Source organism: Ursus maritimus, unplaced genomic scaffold (assembly GCF_017311325.1).
Source record: "Ursus maritimus isolate PB19 unplaced genomic scaffold, ASM1731132v1 scaffold_13, whole genome shotgun sequence".
Taxonomy (NCBI): domain Eukaryota; kingdom Metazoa; phylum Chordata; class Mammalia; order Carnivora; family Ursidae; genus Ursus; species Ursus maritimus.
The window spans coordinates 8,248,772-8,266,706 of NW_024423675.1; positions in this window are offsets into that span (position 1 = coordinate 8,248,772).

A 17,935-nucleotide genomic window follows, 5' to 3' on the forward strand; every position below is an offset into this window, starting at 1 on the left:
CTATCCCATTTCCCCCACCCCCTCCCCTCTGAAGTCCTCAGTTTGTTTCTCATAGTCCATAGTCTCTCATGTTTGTCCCTTGTGTTTCTAACACCGCCAGCCGCCAGCGGGCCCTGCGCGCTCCCAGAGCTCCCGGTCTCAGTCTGGTTCCAGTGAGCGCACCGGAGCTCCGTTTCAGTCTGGTCGTGCGCATTCCCAGCTCACGGTCTCAGTCCGCTCTCTCGCGGGTGCCGTCCACGTCTGCCCGCTCCCCCTGTGCAGGTGGCTACCGCTTCCAAGCGCCCGAACGCAGCGTCTCCCTCCCTCTTCTGTTAATCTTTCGATATCTGTGCGTGGTTTCACATCTCCCCGCTTCGTACCTCAATACTCAGCGCTGGAGATGTTTATTTGTAGAGATCCAGATGCATCTTTCTGCGTCTCAGGCTGATTCCGTGAATGTTCAGGCTGGTCTGTTATCTATCCAACTCGACTCAGGGGACCGGCTGAAAAAGGTGTCCACTACTCCTCCGCTATCTTAACTCCCCTCCAAACTAATACTTTTGTATACATATTAAAACTTGTTCTTAGCAAAGGCTCAACAAAAACAATTCATACCAGTTAGTGACAAAAAAGATTTATTTGTATTTGCCTATGTTAAAAAAAATGATTTGTTGGTTTAGCCAAATAATAGACACTCCAATTATTTGTTAATAAATCAGATGCAGAAATTATTTAGGAGCAAAAAAGCTTTTAGTAACATTAGTTTTGTAGACCAACACATAAAGCTACTCTTACTTATGTCCTTCCATGCATGTGCCAAAGCATTCATTGATATATATGCTGTATGAGAAATATAGAACTAAATACTGTAATTAAAAGGTAAAAAGATAAAAATGTGTCTGCAATTTGAAAAACATTTTCAAAACACACAAAAAGATATTAGTATAACCATATTAAAATGTCATGAAAGGCCATTTGTGCAAATGACAAATCTTTTTGCATCAGATGAGAAACTCTTCAGAAAACATAACATTAGAGCTGAAGACTGATTTTTAGACTATTAAGTAATTCCTGTGTTAAGAAACAGTTAAACTTGTTACAAAAAGACCCTTCTTGTTCATGTATCAGATTGAACAATAATCAGTTGCCATTTTGTTAACTACAAATGTTCATACACAAGGACTATCATAAAGCTTGAAGTTAATATATAATGTAGAGTAGTAGTATTCGAGTATGTTTTTCTCTTGCAGAGATGTATTTATTTCCTAATCTAAAAGTCAAATACATATGGACTGCTGTTTTTCCTTTTTAAATTTAAAAGGAAAAACAAACATTTATAACCTAAACATTCAAGAGACTAAGAAGTGATATGTATTAAGCATAGGACTTACCTACTAACAATATCTAACTCTTATTACCACTGACTGTGTTAATCACCTGGTTTGAAATCAGAAATTCCGCTCTCGACTATTATACTCCATGCTCTTCTGCAAGACAAAATGCAAACATACGGAATAAGAAAGCAGATTCCATCATAAATGAAACAAATTTGAAATCTAGCTTAAAAATATATTGGACTAATGAATGTCACTATGATGCTGAAATTTATATGACTCTTAAAATGTGGACATTAAATTCAAAAATCAAAATATGCTGGAACTAATTCTACCCTGAAAGATTCATCCTACAGATTTATTTGTGGACTTGCAAAATTATGTTTGTAGCATTATTGGTAGTAGAAACAGATTGGAAACAACCCAAATGTCTTTCAGTGTAATACTTGAGTATATTTTCTCACCCAATGGATTTTTTTTTTTTTTAAGAGCTCATGGATTCTATGTTTCTTAACTACCTTGGTGTTTGAATATAATTGTTTTGTCCTTATCTTTGAATTACTTTGAGACTGGGTTAATATTACTTGTTAATATCTCCTATGGTTTGGAACTTTGTGCATATTACTATTTTGCCTTCTACCATTTAATGTTCTGGATGGAAGTCTAAAGCCTTGTTGGTTGTCTCCACTTGTGACTGGAGGGGACTCTTTTCTTTCTACCTGGAAGTTTACATATTTTTTTTTCTATCTTGATAATTATTAATTTAGTTAGAATATTTATCAAAGTTGAGCATTATGAATCTTATTTTCCTGAAACACTGTGTTATTTTTTTATATGTAGATTGGGGTCTTTCTTCCTTTTGGGAAATTTTTTGCCAACTAACTTCAATAATTCTAAAAGGTTTTAATTCCCTGAATGATCTGACCACTGCTTATCTTTTCAAAATCATTTCATGTCACTCTACTCCCTCTGTTGTTAGTCCTGCCAAAATGATCTTGTCTCTCTTCTTCATATAATCAGGATGGTGTACAGGGACATTCACTTTCTGTGTTTCATCTCTTGGCTACCTCCTTCATTTTCAGATTAAGTGACACTTGCTCGGGGCTATATTCACTCATCACCCATACCTCAGTATAGATTAAATTGCACTGCTAATTCTTTGTCATGGCATCCTGTCCTTGGCATTTATAGCATGTATCTCAATTATAACTGTTTAGTTGCGTAAGATTATTTATTTAATTTATTCCTCTGCAGACTCTAAGATTAACAGTAAAGACAGAAACCATATCTTATTTTATTTATGCAGAATCCCTGGCATCTTGCTATCTCACAAAGGGCTTTTGTTGAATGGGTGGATGCATGTATGGATGAATCCAAGAATTCATTGAATACATTTTATAAAATCTAATTTTAAATTCTAGAATCTCATTTTAACACTCTTATTACCTCCTTACTATTTTTATTTTATTACTTAGAAATAAGTAACTTATTCATATTTACCAGTTTTCCTATGTACTTTGACCCTTTCTTCTTTTAAGTCAAAATACCCAACCCCCGAACTATGGGCCAAATGCACTATAGAGCCAAGCCTTCTTCCATTCACTTCCGTCCAGTTTCTCACTCCGTGACTATTTCCAGCTCACATATATTCTGTTGGGCTCATTTCACTCCTGGATGCCTCAGGATCTGAATACTAACAGCAGCCTGCTTTGGTCAGCTCCCTAACTAGGACTAAACATCTCAACTTCTCCACCTTAAGGAATAATTCACAAACTTACAGGTAAAGTTATTATCTTCTTGTTCCAGGCTTTTCTTTCATTCAAACAGGTCTGTGACCTCTATTTTCCTTCAGTTTGGAATATAAATTACTTTTTCTTTCATAGTTGCTGTTTTAATGAAAAAGAAGGGCTGACTATACAATAAGAAAGCCTAACCCTTTAAGTGCCTGGGTGATTACATCCATACTGTTGAGTCATATCTATCGTATTTCTGGATTTGAGATGAAGGTAAACTCACAGCTGTCAGCCAGGAGAAATCATGCCAGGTCATTTATATCTTTCTTCCATATTAAAAAATAAGTTGTTTTTTGAAAAATTGGGATAAGTTTGTGCAAAGGATAGGCTTTTAGAATAATGTTTTGATGGCACTAATAAAAGATATTACATAAATTTAAACATGAAAAATACGCTACTCAGAAGAATGCAGGGACTTCTGGGTGGCTCAGTCAGTTAAGCATCTGCCTGATCTCTGCTCCGTGGGGAGCCTGCTTCTTCTCCCTCTGCCACACCACCCCTACTCCTGCTCTCTCTCTCACTCTGCTATCACTCTCTCTCTCAAATAAACACATAAAATCTTTAAATAAAAAGACTGCATTTATTATATTTCTTTCTCTACCAGCTAACCTATAAACCATAAGTGTACTGATTTAATAATAATTTCATTTGTATTGTGTGGATGTTACTCAAATTCCAGTATTTCATTATTTTTATATTCAAGTCAAGATGAAAAATGATTTTGTATCTCCCTAATTACCTTCTAACTTGGTTTTCATGAATATACCAAGACTCTGTGGCTTCTATCTGACTGGCATGTTGGCTATTGTCTCACATGTCTTACAAACCGAAAAATTGTGCTTATCGTACGTGTAAAATACTAATCCAGTTTAGCCAATGGCTTTCTAAAACTCACCATGGTGTTATAGCATAACTACAAGTATAGTCTCACAGTCCAAGATGACTGGGTCTGTATCCTCACTGCACATGTATAGCCACCTGGCCTTGGGCAAACAGCAACTTCTATACTTTCCTGGAAAATGGTGATGGCAATCATAGTGAACTGTGAAGATGTGGTTTGCTGTGAAGATTCCATGAGCTTAAATGAGAGTACTAATGACATAGGAAGTCCACAGTAAGAGATTCCCATTACTTCCTTTGAATATAATGACTTACCTGAATCACCCTACTCTACCTTAGAAAAAAAATTAAAATATACATATTTTATTCATTTCATCTCACTTTTTTTTCACTTCGTCTTAGGGCATGCTTAAAAAAAAAAAAAACACCTCATCTAGAGCTTATTTTTAATGTTACCCTTTCTCCTCTTAAAAAAAAAAAAAAGCAGTAAAAAGGATTGATAACAAAAGGTAGGACAAGGAGATGTCATAGTTTCCCTAAGTACTAGAACCAGCACATCTTCAAAGTATATTTCATCAACATGACAAACTATCTTCTAGAATTAAGAGAAGACAGCAGAATTTATAGTGATTTATTCTTAATCTTGATCGTTTCCATATGATATGAGAACCTCTTATTATTTAGAATCTAATATATAAAATTTGGAGAGAAATGTTACATATAAGTCTTCATTAATATATAAAATCTTATGAAAATAAGTCCTTAATTTTTATAATGCCAAATCCACAATCTAAAATGGTAGTTACATGAATCAAACCTAAGATAATTCTGAAACCAAAGATAGAAATCAAAATAAGCCATGATTTTTTAAAGAAAATGTTAACATTGACTTTTTAAAAATTATATTGAAACCTACAGTGACCTCCTTAATCTTGACAAATTTTAAGATGTTTAAAGCATCACTGCAGATAGTCAAATTTTAGAAGACAGATAGATTGAATTTTCTGAAAAATCAATTATAAAAATGCATATTCCATCAAAATTTATCATCAGAGAGAACATGTATCATAGAAAATGGATGAGAAAGAAAGCAAAGTGAAATGAAAGCTAGAGCTGGAGAAACTAAGAGAGCCAAACAAAGCTGGGACTGCATTCAAATTAAAGAAGATGACATGAGGAAGCAATTCAACATTTTAGCAGATAGAGCCACCAGTGTGCAGTTAATACCTCCACCTGTTATGGGTCAGAGTGTATCAGCCCAAGCAGTGCATTTCAGGTTTTATGGCCAAAATCATTTCTGCAGCAGAATTTGATGGGTCAAAAGCACTGAGCAGGAAATAAAGCAGCAGGAAACTATGGTAACTTCCCAGGATAAGTTGAAATATGCTTTGTCACTCATCAGTTGTTCTCCATAATGACCCTCCAACCTAAGACATCCAACCTAAGACACTATAACCTAATACTGTTGTGCTTAGTGTTTAGTAAGATACAGTGCAACCACCCCAGAATTTAGAATCAGACAAATCCGTCTTAACTCCCTGCAACAATTGATGAACTATTTTTTTTTAATCTGCCTATGCACATTTTTAAAAAAGATTTTATTTATTTGACAGAGAGAGACACAGCTAGAAAGGGAGCACAAGCAGAGGGAGTGGAAGAGGGAGAAGCAGGCTTTCCACTGAGCAGGGAGCTTGATGCGGGGCTTGATCCCAGGACCCTGGGATCATGACTTGAGCCAGAGGCAGTTGCTTAATGACTGAGCCACCCAGGCACCCCTGTCTATGCACATTTGAGAAAGTTACTTAACCTTTATTAAACTGATTATTCTTTAATTGTAAAATGGAAATAAGCTTCATGCAGTTCGTGTGAGAGTTTAATTGAGATCATGCCTCATAGAAAATGTACACTTCCCTCATTGTGATGCACATTTAGACAACACTGAAGTATCCACAAATGGGCAGAAACATCAGCATTCAGGGTTTACTATTTGGGGCCTGATATTATTTGTAAAATACTTAAAATATTATTTTCTGGAACCTAAGTTATAGAAGAAAGGGTTATTACAAAACTAAACTTTACTGTCCATATTGATCTGAATATTATCCCTGGGACACCAAGATCAATGAACTGACCCCAAGTTAGACTAGTTAGCTATTTTATGTTTCACAATTCTAAATGTCACCTTGCCTAATTCTGGCTAGAAAGGTATTGAAGGGACTGTGCAGTGTGATTAGTTAAATTTATAGAGAAAATTTAAAAATTAGGTCACAGTTGTACCTTGCCAGTAATATAAAGAAAAACACTGTTTTACTTCACATGATGAAATGATGCTTTACAGAAAGATATTTGAAACTAATTTAAAACTGTTAGATACAATTGTTCCTGATGCCAAAAGGAAGTGCAGATCTCTTCAAAATACCTCTAACAAATCCTTTTAAAAATAAATTGATCTCTTTTAAAAGTTTTTTAAAACTTATATTGTCATCAACATGGATGGAACTGGCGGGTATTATGCTAAGTGAAATAAGTCAATCAGAGAAAGACAATTATCATATGGTTTCACTCATATGTGGAATACAAGTAATAGCATGGAGGATCATAGGGACAGGGAGGGAAAACTGAATGGGAAGAAATCAGAGAGGGAGACAAACCATGAGAGACTCCTGACCCCGGGAAACAAACAGGGCTGCAGAAAGGGAGGTGGCTGGGGGGAATGGGGTAACTGGGTGATGGGCATTAAGGAGGGCATGTGATGTGATGAGCACTGGGTGTTATATGCAACTGATGAATCATTGAACACTACATCAAAAACTAATGATGTATATATGATGGCTAATTAAATTTAAATTTAAAAAAATGGACAAAATAAACTTATATTGTCACCTAAAGCTCTATCCTGTTACTTCTCTAGAAATAACTACTGTTCTGAAGTTGATGTATATCATTTCAAAATGAGTTTTTGTATTTGTATTGACTATAAAGATATCTCCGAACAGTGTCATTTATTGTTGAATAAATGGTACATAAAATGGTTAATTACATAGAAACAAATTTCAAACTTAGATTTTTGCTTCCCGGTGGGTCCAGTTTTACAAAAATTGTTTCTAGGTAACAATTTTTGCTATTATGAGTTTTGTCTTTCCAAGAAGTTCATGTTTTAACAACTTATTCCCAATTTAAGAAACAGAGTTTAAGTATTGATCTTTCATCCATCAAACCTTTTTGAGTTTACTATGTAGTAGTGTGGCAGTATAAGGTCTTCAAATTTCTGAGTTTTTTACTTTTTTAGTCATTTTATCAATGACTAAATTTATCAATTTATTATTTAGTCAATAATATTTATTTCTCTTGATTTATTTCACTGACTACATCCAGTACTATACTGAAAAAAGTGGTATTGGCAAGAATTTTTGCCATGTTACAAAATTAAAACAATCACTCCTAACATCAATTGCTTCCATTAAGTATGATATTGAAAAAGCAATTATCATATGATCTCACTGATATGTGAAATTTAAGAAACAATTGGGGATCATTGGGGAAGAGAGGAAAAAAAAAACCAAGATGAAAACAGAGAGGGAGACAACCATAAGAGACTCTTAATCATAGGAAACAAACTGAGGGTTGCTGGGGGGGAGGGGAGTGGAGGATGGGGTAACTAGGTGATGGACATTAAGGAGGACATGTGATGTAATGAGCACTGGGTGTTATATAAGAATAATGAATCACAGACCTGTACTTCTGAAACCAATAATATATTATATGTTAATTAATTAAATTAAAATAATTTTAAAAATAGAAATACAGAGAACAGTTCGGGGGAGAGAGAGATTTAGTTTGTGATAAGTTAAGGATGTTAAACCTTACATTTTAGTTTACAAAAAGTTTTGTTTTTCATTTTGTCAATCACCAAAGAGGTTTGAATATTACCAACTGTTTTTAGCAACTATCTAATCATTGCAATCAAACTGGTTAAATGATTTTTCCCTTTGATGTTGAGATTTATATTAATGGGTTTTATATTGCTTATAAGTAAATCTAGACATGTCTTTTTTTTAAGCTATTACTAAATACCTTTTGTCAATGTGTTATAGGATTTTGCATTTATATCCAGAGTGATATTAGCCTATAATTTTCCTTTTCCAGTTTAATCTCTTTCTTGTTTCAAAGTTATATCATACCCAGTAAGTGAATTTTTGAATCTTCCATTTTATCGATTATCTACAGAGCTTATAAAAATTAGGGCATATCTTTCTTGATATAAGGTTGCCTATAAAAACAACTGTGTTTGGAATTTTGGCTAGAGGAAATTTGAACTCAAATGCCTTTGCTCATTTTTTAATTCTTGTTAAAATGGAAATTTTAGATTATATTTTCAAGGAAATTAATCTCTTCATCTAATCTTTCAAGTTTATTGGCACAAAGTTGTTTATTGCATTCACTTGTAATTTTTAGTTTTATTTTCCATATAGTTTTATTTCTTATTTATTTATTTATTTATTTATTTATTTTGAGAGAGAGTGTGTGGGAGCAAGGGGAAGGGGCAGAGGGAGAAAGAGAATCATTTCTTAAAATTTTATTTTATTTAAATTCAATTAATTAACATACAGTGTTTTATTAGTTTCAGAGGCAGAGTTCAGTGATTCCTCAGTTACATATAACACCCAGTGCTGAATACATCACATGCCTTCCTTAATGCCCATCACACAATTACCCCATCTCCCCACCTACCTCCCCTCCAGCAACTCTCAGTTTGTTTCCTATAGTTAAGGGTGAGAGAGAGAATCTTAAGCAGGCTCCATGCTTAGCTGGAAGCCCCACATGGAACTCAATCTCAAGGCCCAGAGATCATGAATTGAGCCAAAATCAAGAGTTGGAAGCTTAACCGACTTAGATACCCTATTTCCCTTTAAAAAAAAAAAAAATTCTGTTTGTGACTTCCCTTTCTTTTGATTAATATTGAATGAAATTTGTTGATTTTAGGGGTTTTTTAAAGAACCAGCTTTTGGTTTTTGCTAATTTTTGTCTATTTGATGGTCTTGTCTTTTTGATAATTTTTTTCTGTTATATTAAGTTCTATTATTATCTTTATTCTGTTTTGATGCTTCCTTCTTTAGCTTCATCCAAGATATGCCTTTTGTAGCTTCTTAAGTTGACACTTTTTTAAGAAATCCAAAATGCAAAAGAGAAAAGACTGTATCAACTGACTTCATTATGAAACAAGAAGTAATATCCCACAGTTAGCAAATGCACAACAAAGCATTTTTTCCTCGTGTCATTGCCAATGCACAGAAACTCATTTGGAGTTTTTAGCTCATGAGGTTAAATGTAGTGTGCATTTTCTCATTTGGAGTTTTGTGACGTGTGAGATTAAATGTACTGGGTAATTTATTAGCCAAGTTTTCATCATATTTTGCAAACTTAATATACAGTTTTTTAAAATCTGTTTTTTAGTGTTTTCACTAATGCAGAAAGTAGAAGTCTGTATTTTTCCCATAGTGGCAGCCTTCATTAGTTATTATAATTATTCTGTATACCCATAATTAAAAAAAATCATTTGGGGTATGGGATTGAAAGTTGATATGATTTTTGCAAGGTCAATGAGGAAGTTTCATTTCAATATAAATAAAATCGAATATATTTGGAAAATGTGTTTAACCCAATAGTAAAGATTCCAAATATTGTAGATCAGTTTTTTTTTAACCCTAAGGGAAAAAATATTACCTATGGAAAAACAAAAAATGATATATGGAAAAATACATTTCAAAAACTCCATATGCTTCAGAGATTCACAATACATATTAGCATATCAAAGGCATTGAGAATTCCCATTTTAGGTTAAATGAAATGAAATCAAATAAAACACTTTTTCATATTTGTTTAATGCAGTGTTTTCCAACATATTTGAATATAGAACTACTTTTCTGAGAAACACCTCTAAAAAGTGCTAAAACAGAGATGCTTCATGGAACATAGCTTAGAAAATACTGGGCTAATTCAATGATCATGTCCCTTCCTGGTGTTCACCATTTCCATAATCTCTACACTGACCAAATAAATAAAATCCTCCATCCTCACTGGATGCTATAAGAAATTGGAAATAAGACAAATGGGTGCACTAATTGAATCCTAGATTTAAGCAAACATACCTACCAAATTACAACAGTGCCAGACCAAGGCAGGATTCTCACCACATGCAGAGAACTGGCCCTGGAAGGAAAATGAAGACCACCGCTCTCTGTGAGCAGGTGAGCTTCCAAAGTCTTCAGAAGCCTGAAGTTGAACCAGCCCTTCCAGTTTTTCTTCCACAATATTTCATCCAGAAAAATCACTCCAACTTCCCAGAGGAGGTGGATTGAGTAAATGGGTAGAGAGAGACCATGTGTTACAAAAATTGGGCTATCTTAAGCAAAGAAGGAAATATCAGAACTCAGGAAGAAGGCTTTCTTAATATCCCCCAGCTTTTAGTTCTCTGAACCTATTAGACTAATCCTTGCTTCTAGATCATCCTGGTGTATACTCAGGCCCTTTGGGAGAGGGAATCCATGTTACATTATCCATGAGGTCACTGCTTCTTTGGAGCCCTTCCTGTTTCCACATTTGACTGTGTGGATATTGGCCTTCAAACTTCAGAAATGACTCATAATAAGACATTAAATCCAAGGTCATCATTTAGTCAAGAATGAAAAATGTTTTCTTATTCAATTTTTTATCCCACATTATGTCCAACTATATTCACTAACATATCAGAATACTTTTAACTAGATTAAATGACAGTTGAAAATGTCTAATCACAAAATGCATAAAGATATCCATCCCTTCTTGAAGAGTTTCTTTGTAGGCAGGACTAGTCACAAGATCTCATATGAGACACCTTTTGTTCCCGCGGTAGGCTAAGAACCACCCTCCCTCCCCTGCCAAGATGATCACATCCTAACCTCTGGACCTGTGAATATATCACATACATGACAAAAGAGACTTTGGAGATTTGATTAAGAGTCTTGAGATGGGGAGATGATCCTGGACTATCCAGGTAGACCCAATGTAATCAGAAGGGTCCATATAAGAAGGAGGCAGAAGGTACAAAGTAGAAAAGAGCTATGATAATGAAAGCACATGTTGGAAAGATGTGCTCTGAAGATGAAGGAAGGGTCTGTGAGTCAAGAAATGCAAGCAGCCTCTAGAATCTGGAAAAGACAGAGAAACAGATTCAGCATTAGAGGCTCCATAAGGAAAGCTATTGTGTTAACCCTTTATTTTAGCCAAAGACTCATTTCAGTCTCTGACTTTTAGAACTGTAAGATAATAAATTAGTATTGTGTTAAGCCACTAGATGTGTGGTAATTTGTTACAATGGCAATAGGACACAAATACACTTTTGATTCAGTGTATTCAAATCACCTGTGAGCTCTGGTTTCATGATTTTTAGTCTGCAGGGAAGCGTAGCTCTGTCTAATAATATGGCCCTTAAAAATACCCTGTGGGAAAAAAACATTTTTAGTGTGTGCGTCATAAAAATGTCTGTGATTGTCTCTAGTTAGGGAATCATTTAAGCCTAAGATATATGCCTTCTAGCGAAGGCTTTCTCCTTGTCTTACATTTGCTTCGGCTGCAAAATCACCTTCAGGAGATTTCTGAATGGAAGCTGCTACTGATGCTTCTGACATCTCTTTACAGATGGTGTGAGAGCCTGCCATGTGCTCCAGAGGTCATGGTCTTTAATTCTGTGTTCATTCTTTAAAAAATTTCTCAGGCATGTTCTCTCAGGAGTAGACAATACCTGTACCACCACACTAATTATGCCCTTGAATTTAAACTTGGCCTCTCCAAAGTTTTCTTCCTGGACCCGAATACAGAACAAAAAAGTTGGGGCTCCTAATTTTACATAGTCAGGCTAGGTTTGGGGGCTAGCAAAATAAAATGGAGAGCCTCACTGCTTTGTAGTAACGAGGAAAACAGCCCCTGGCCATTTAAATCCTATACTCATAGACCTCTCTAAGGAACTCATTAAAAGGCCCCTCATGTTTATCCTAAAGTTTTTCCCCTTTAGTCTAGCCTTAGTCTAAGTCAATGATTCTTAGAAAAGATGTGTTTCAGCTCAGGCTGAAAGCTGACGCACAGCCAGCCAGCTGGAAATCTTGTTCAGGGCTTTCACCCCTACTTCCTCTTTAAACAGATCATGTATTCTTTAACTTTTGCTCTCAGGGGATGAGCTTTTCTATTTGTTTTATAAGGATGGAGGTCCCCATGAAAAAAACCATGAATCTATGGACGGAGTCAACATAAGCACAATCACCCACCAAGATTAAATGTCGGGTGGCCGTCTTAACCCTCACAACTACAAAATCCCACCTAGCCTATGATCAGTATTGAAGAGCTGCTAAAATCACAGTTTGCTGTTCAGACAGGGAAGCCCAAAGCCACACACAAAACCTCTCCACGTGCGAAGGCTGTAAATTGCACTGCCTCTTTCATCCCTTGGTTTTCTCAGAAAGGACACCAGATATTTGGGGCTTTGCATGATAAAATAAATACCACCTATAATATCCTTTCAAATTTCTGAACCACGAGAGAAAAACAAAAAGTCCAATGCCGTAGAGACTAAAATGTCATCTTGATTGAGTTTAGTTTGGGAGAGAGAACTTCATAGAAGATTGAATGCACCTGGCATCCAAGCCCAGAAGTGGGCAATCGTAATCCTCCAGTCACAGCAGGGGTGGCCTCATTCAGGAGGCTGGGCTCTGGGGAAGAATAAGAGACAGTGTGCTTTCTGCAGGCTGACTGGCTCCCTAAGAGGAAAGACAGTGCCAAGTCAAGCATGCATTGATTACTCTTTGTAAATTCACTGCCTGTTTTGTCACTCCCCCTCAGGCCCCAAGGACAGTGTGAGTGGAAGGAGTGTCAAGCTGATATGAATTTCCACTGGAAAAACAAACCAGAGTTGAAGAAGCTTTCCTCCTAACAGTTACTCAAAATATAAAGACAAGACAGCATTATCAGAAAATACACTCAGTACAAAACAGTACTCAGTGCAAAACATTCAGTTCTGTGGCCCACGTCTGCCATTATGCTAGTCATCTTTGATGTGTCTGGTAATTTTTACTGGTTAATCATTCTGAAACAAGGTCCAAATAAATACCTTTTGGTTATGATGATAATGTTTCTAAAAATGAGGCCCCATACCAGCAGCTTTTAATCCATTATGTATCAAGAATGGAGTCAGCCATAAACTTGAACCGATGAGTTTTCTGAAAGACTAAAGAATATATGCCCGAGAATCAGCAAGTCTCCTGCTAAATTTTACTCCCCCGGGGAACAACTGCTTTGCAACAATTGAGTTGTGAAATAGAAAAGACTTGTGTTTGAGCCAAACTTCATCACTGATTTGCTATGTGATGTTTGACAAGTTACATGATCTGTTGTGCCTTAGTTTCCCAAATGTAAAATGGGACTAATACCTACTTCATAGATTCACCATAAAGATACCATGTTATAACATGGTCAGCATCTAAACCCAACAAGGTCCTAATGTAATGTAATGATATACTTTTACTGAATGTCTGTGTTATCTTAATTTCACTTTCTGCTACTTCATTATTAGTATATAGAAATGTAACAGATTTCTGTACATTGATTTTGTATCCTGCAACTTTACTGAATTCATTTGTCAGTTCTAGTATTTTTTTGGTGGAGTATTTAAGGTTTTCTATATATAGTTTCATGTCATCTCACAGTGAGAGTTTTGCGTTTTCCTTTCCAATTTGGATGTTTCTGTTTCTTTATGTTGTCTAGTTGCTATGGCCAGGACTTCCAGCACTATGTTGAATAAAAGTGGTGAGAGTGGACATCCTTGTCTTGTTCCTGACCTCAGGAGTAAAGCTCTCAGTTTTTCCCCATTGAGTATGATGTTAGCTGTGGGTTTTTCATATATGGCCTTTATTATGTTGAGATACGTTCCCATTAGACCTACTTTGCAGAGAGTTTCTATCATGAATAGATGTTGTACTTTGTCAAATGTTTGTTTTGCATCTATTGAAATGATCTATGGTTTTTATCCATTCTCTTATTGATGTGACATATCACACTGATTGTTTTGTGAATATTAAACCACCCTTACATGCCGGGAATAAATCCTACTTGATTGTGGTGAATGATTTTTTTTAAAGGTTTTATTTATTTATTTGAGAGAGAGAGACAGAGTGAGAAAGAGAGAGAGAAAGCGCAAGAGCAGGTGGTTGGGGGAGAGGGAGAGGCAGATTTCCTGCTGAGCAGGGAGCCCAATGCTGGGCTTGATCCCAGGAATCTGGGATCATGACTGAGCTGAAGACAGACGCTTAACTGACTGAGCCACCCAGGTGCTCCAGATTTGTTTAATGTATTGTTGGATTCAGCTTGCTAATTAATATTTTGTTGAGGATTTTTGCATCTATATTCACGAGAGATGTTGGCTTGTAGTTCTCTTTTTTTATGGTGGTCGTGGCCTTATAAAATGAAGTTTTCCTTTCTCTTGCATTTTTTGGAATAGTTAAGTAGAATGAGTATCAATTCTTTTTTAAATGTTTAGTACAATTTGCCTGCGAAGCTGTCTGGTTCTGGACTTTTGCTTTTGGGGAGTCTTTTTTTTTTTTTTTTTTTTTACTAATTCCATTTCATTGCTGGTGACTCGTCTGTTCAAATTTTCTATTTCTTCCAGCTTCAGTTTTGGTAGTTTCTGTGTTTCTAGGAATTTATCCATTTCTTCTAAGTTGTCCAATTTGGTGGTATATAGGATTTTGTAATATTCTGTTATAATCGTTTGTATTTCTGTGACGTTTGTCATTATTTCTCCTCTTTCAGTAGTAATTTGGGTCATCTCTCTTTTTTTGAGTCTTGCTAGAGGTTTTTCAATTTTGTTGATCTTTTCGAAGAATCAGCTCCTGGTTTCATTAATCTGTTCTATTGTTTTAGTTTCTATATCACTTACTTCTGCTTTAATCTTTATTATTTACTTCCTTTTTCTGGGTTTGGGTTTTGTTTGTTCTTTTTTTCTAGCTCCTGTAGGTGTAGGTTAGGTTGTTTATTTGAGATTTTTCTTGCTTCTGGAGGAAGGCCTGTGTTGCTATAAACCTCCCTCTTAGAATGGAACCACAAAAGACCTTGAATATAGCCAAAGCAGTCTTGAAAGAGAAAAACAAAACTGAGCATCACAATTCCAGATTTTAAATTATATTACAAAGTGGTAGTAATTAAAACAGTATGGTACTGGCATAAAAATAGACATAGATCAATGGAAAGTAACAGAAAACACATAGATAAGCCCACAATTATATGGTCAATCTTTGACAAAGTAAGAATGAATATATGATGGGAAAAAGACAGTCTCTTCAACAAATGGTGTTAGGAAAACTGGACAGCCATATGCAAAATAATGAAATTGGACCACTTTCTTTCACCATACACAAAAATAAACTCAAAATGGATTAAAGACCTGAATGTGAGACCTGAAACCATAAAAATCCTTGAAGAGAATGCAGGCAATAATCTATCATCAGCCATAGCAACATTTTTCTAGATATGTCTCCCCAGGCAAGGGAAATAAAAGCAAAAATAAACTATTAAAACTTCATCAAAATGAACAGTTTCTGCACACTGACGGAAATAATCAGCTAAACTAAAAGGCAGTCTACTGAGTGGGAGAAGATATTTGCAAATGACATTCATCAAGGGTTAGTACTCAAAATATATAAAGAACTTATACAAATCAGCACCTAAAAAAACAAATAATCCAATTAAAAATGAACAGAAGCTATGAACAGACATTTCTCCAAAGAGGACATACAGATACAGGGCAAATAGAGACATTAAAAGATGCTCATCATCCCTCATCATCAGGGAGATGCAAATCAAAACCACAATGAGATATCACCTCACACCTGTCAGAATGCCTAGAATCAAAAACACAGGAAGTAACAAGTGTTGGTGAGGATGTTGAGAAAGGGGAACCCTCTTGCACTGTTGGTGGGAATCCAGATTGTTGCAGCCACTCCGGAAAACAGTATGGAAGTTCTTCAAAAAATTAAAAATACAACTACCCTAGGATCCAGGAATTGCACTACTGGGTATTTACCCAAAAAATACAAACAGGCTAATTCAAAGGGATACATGGACCCCTTTGTTTATAGCAGCACTATTTACAATAGCCAGACTGTGGAGGAAGGAGCTCAAGTGTCCATCAATAGATGAATCAATACAGAAGAAGTGGTGTATGTGTGTATATATATATTATATATTATATATATATATATACACATGCATACATACATACAACAGAATATTATTCAGCCATAAAACAATGAAACAATGAAATCTTTCATAAAACAATGAAATCTTGCCATGTGCAACAACAGGGGTGGAGCTAGAGAGTATATTCCTGAGTTAGTCAGTCAGGAAAGACAAATGCCGTATGATCTCACTCATACGTGGAATTTAAGAAACAAAACAAGCAAAGAAAAAGAGAGAGAGGCAAACCAAGAAACAGATTCTTAACTATAGAGAACAAACTGCGGGTTACCAGAGGGGAGGTGGGTGGGGGGAATTGGTGAAATAGGTGATGAGGATTAAAGAGTGCATATCGTGACAAAATAAAATAAAATAAATAAAATGAATCAGATAAAACATTAAAACTTTAAAAATAATACTACTTATGAATAATATATGCTTTAAATTGCTTTCTCTTCTCAAGAGAATGCTGTATAAAGGTTAAAAATACACTTCACAAACATTTTCTCTATTTAGAGATGAAAGAGCAATTCCACTTCATAATGTTCTCTATTTAATATTCATTTTAAATGTATAAAGATGCAAAAAGTGCTTTCATGATATATCAATGGTGTTTATTAGTATTTTAAATTTAGGGTCAGGTAAAAGCTTTAGATGGATGAGGGAAAAAAAACATGATTACTAACTTGTTAATAACGCTAATCATACTACCAACACCCCCCCCCCACACACACATTCTTTCATTTTGTGTTTGTAGTTGAATTGAGCAAGATTAAGAAATAAAGTGTAGAACAATGTGGACAAATAGAAATTAAATGTGAGCCACAAATGCAAATCATATATTTTTACGTTTTCTAGTAGATATATTAAATAAGCAAGATAATCTTGTGAAATATATTTTAATATTCTGTTATAACACAATCAATGCAAAATATTTCAACATTTAAGCAAATTTGAGACATTTTACAATATTAAATAATTTAGTATTAACATATCAATTCAATTGAAATTGAAATTAATTAAATGTATTACACTAATTTTTAAAATGTATTAAATGAGTATGAAACGTAACTAATGAGGTATTTTATACTCTTTGTTTTCTACTAAGTCTTTAAATCCTGGTGTGTAGTTTATACTTAGAGCCCATTTCAAGCTGAATTAGCCCACATGCTGCTCAATAACCACCTGTAGCTAGTAGCTGCCGACTTGGACAACACAAGTTAGAAAAACAAAGTTTCTCTGAAGATGTAAAGCACTTCAAATAATCATAGCCTCTTCTGCTTCAATCCCTACTTCTTCTGTAGTTCAGAAAAAATTCCATTGAGGTTTTCAAGTTGCTCTCCCAAATCCCATACATTCTAGTCTGAAAAAAAGAATCTTTCTAGTGCTAAAACTGGAAGAAAAAATATATATCTGAGAATCCGATATATTTAAACAGAATCCAATATCAAACAGGATTATACAAAATATAGATAAGACTTACCAGATAATTTTCAGAAATGCTGAAAGGTAGACAAGGACAGATTTTAAAAAATATAAGTTTACACTAATGCCTTCCAGCAGATTCCCAGACTGTGTTTTATGATATAATTGAGATCCATATATCCATAAGCCTCTCAGTGTCACTGACAGTATTTCATAGACTCCAATATCTCAAACTCTAGTATTAAATGCTCACATTATTTGCAAACCTACAATGCAACTTGCAGACCTGGGAATCAACTACAACTA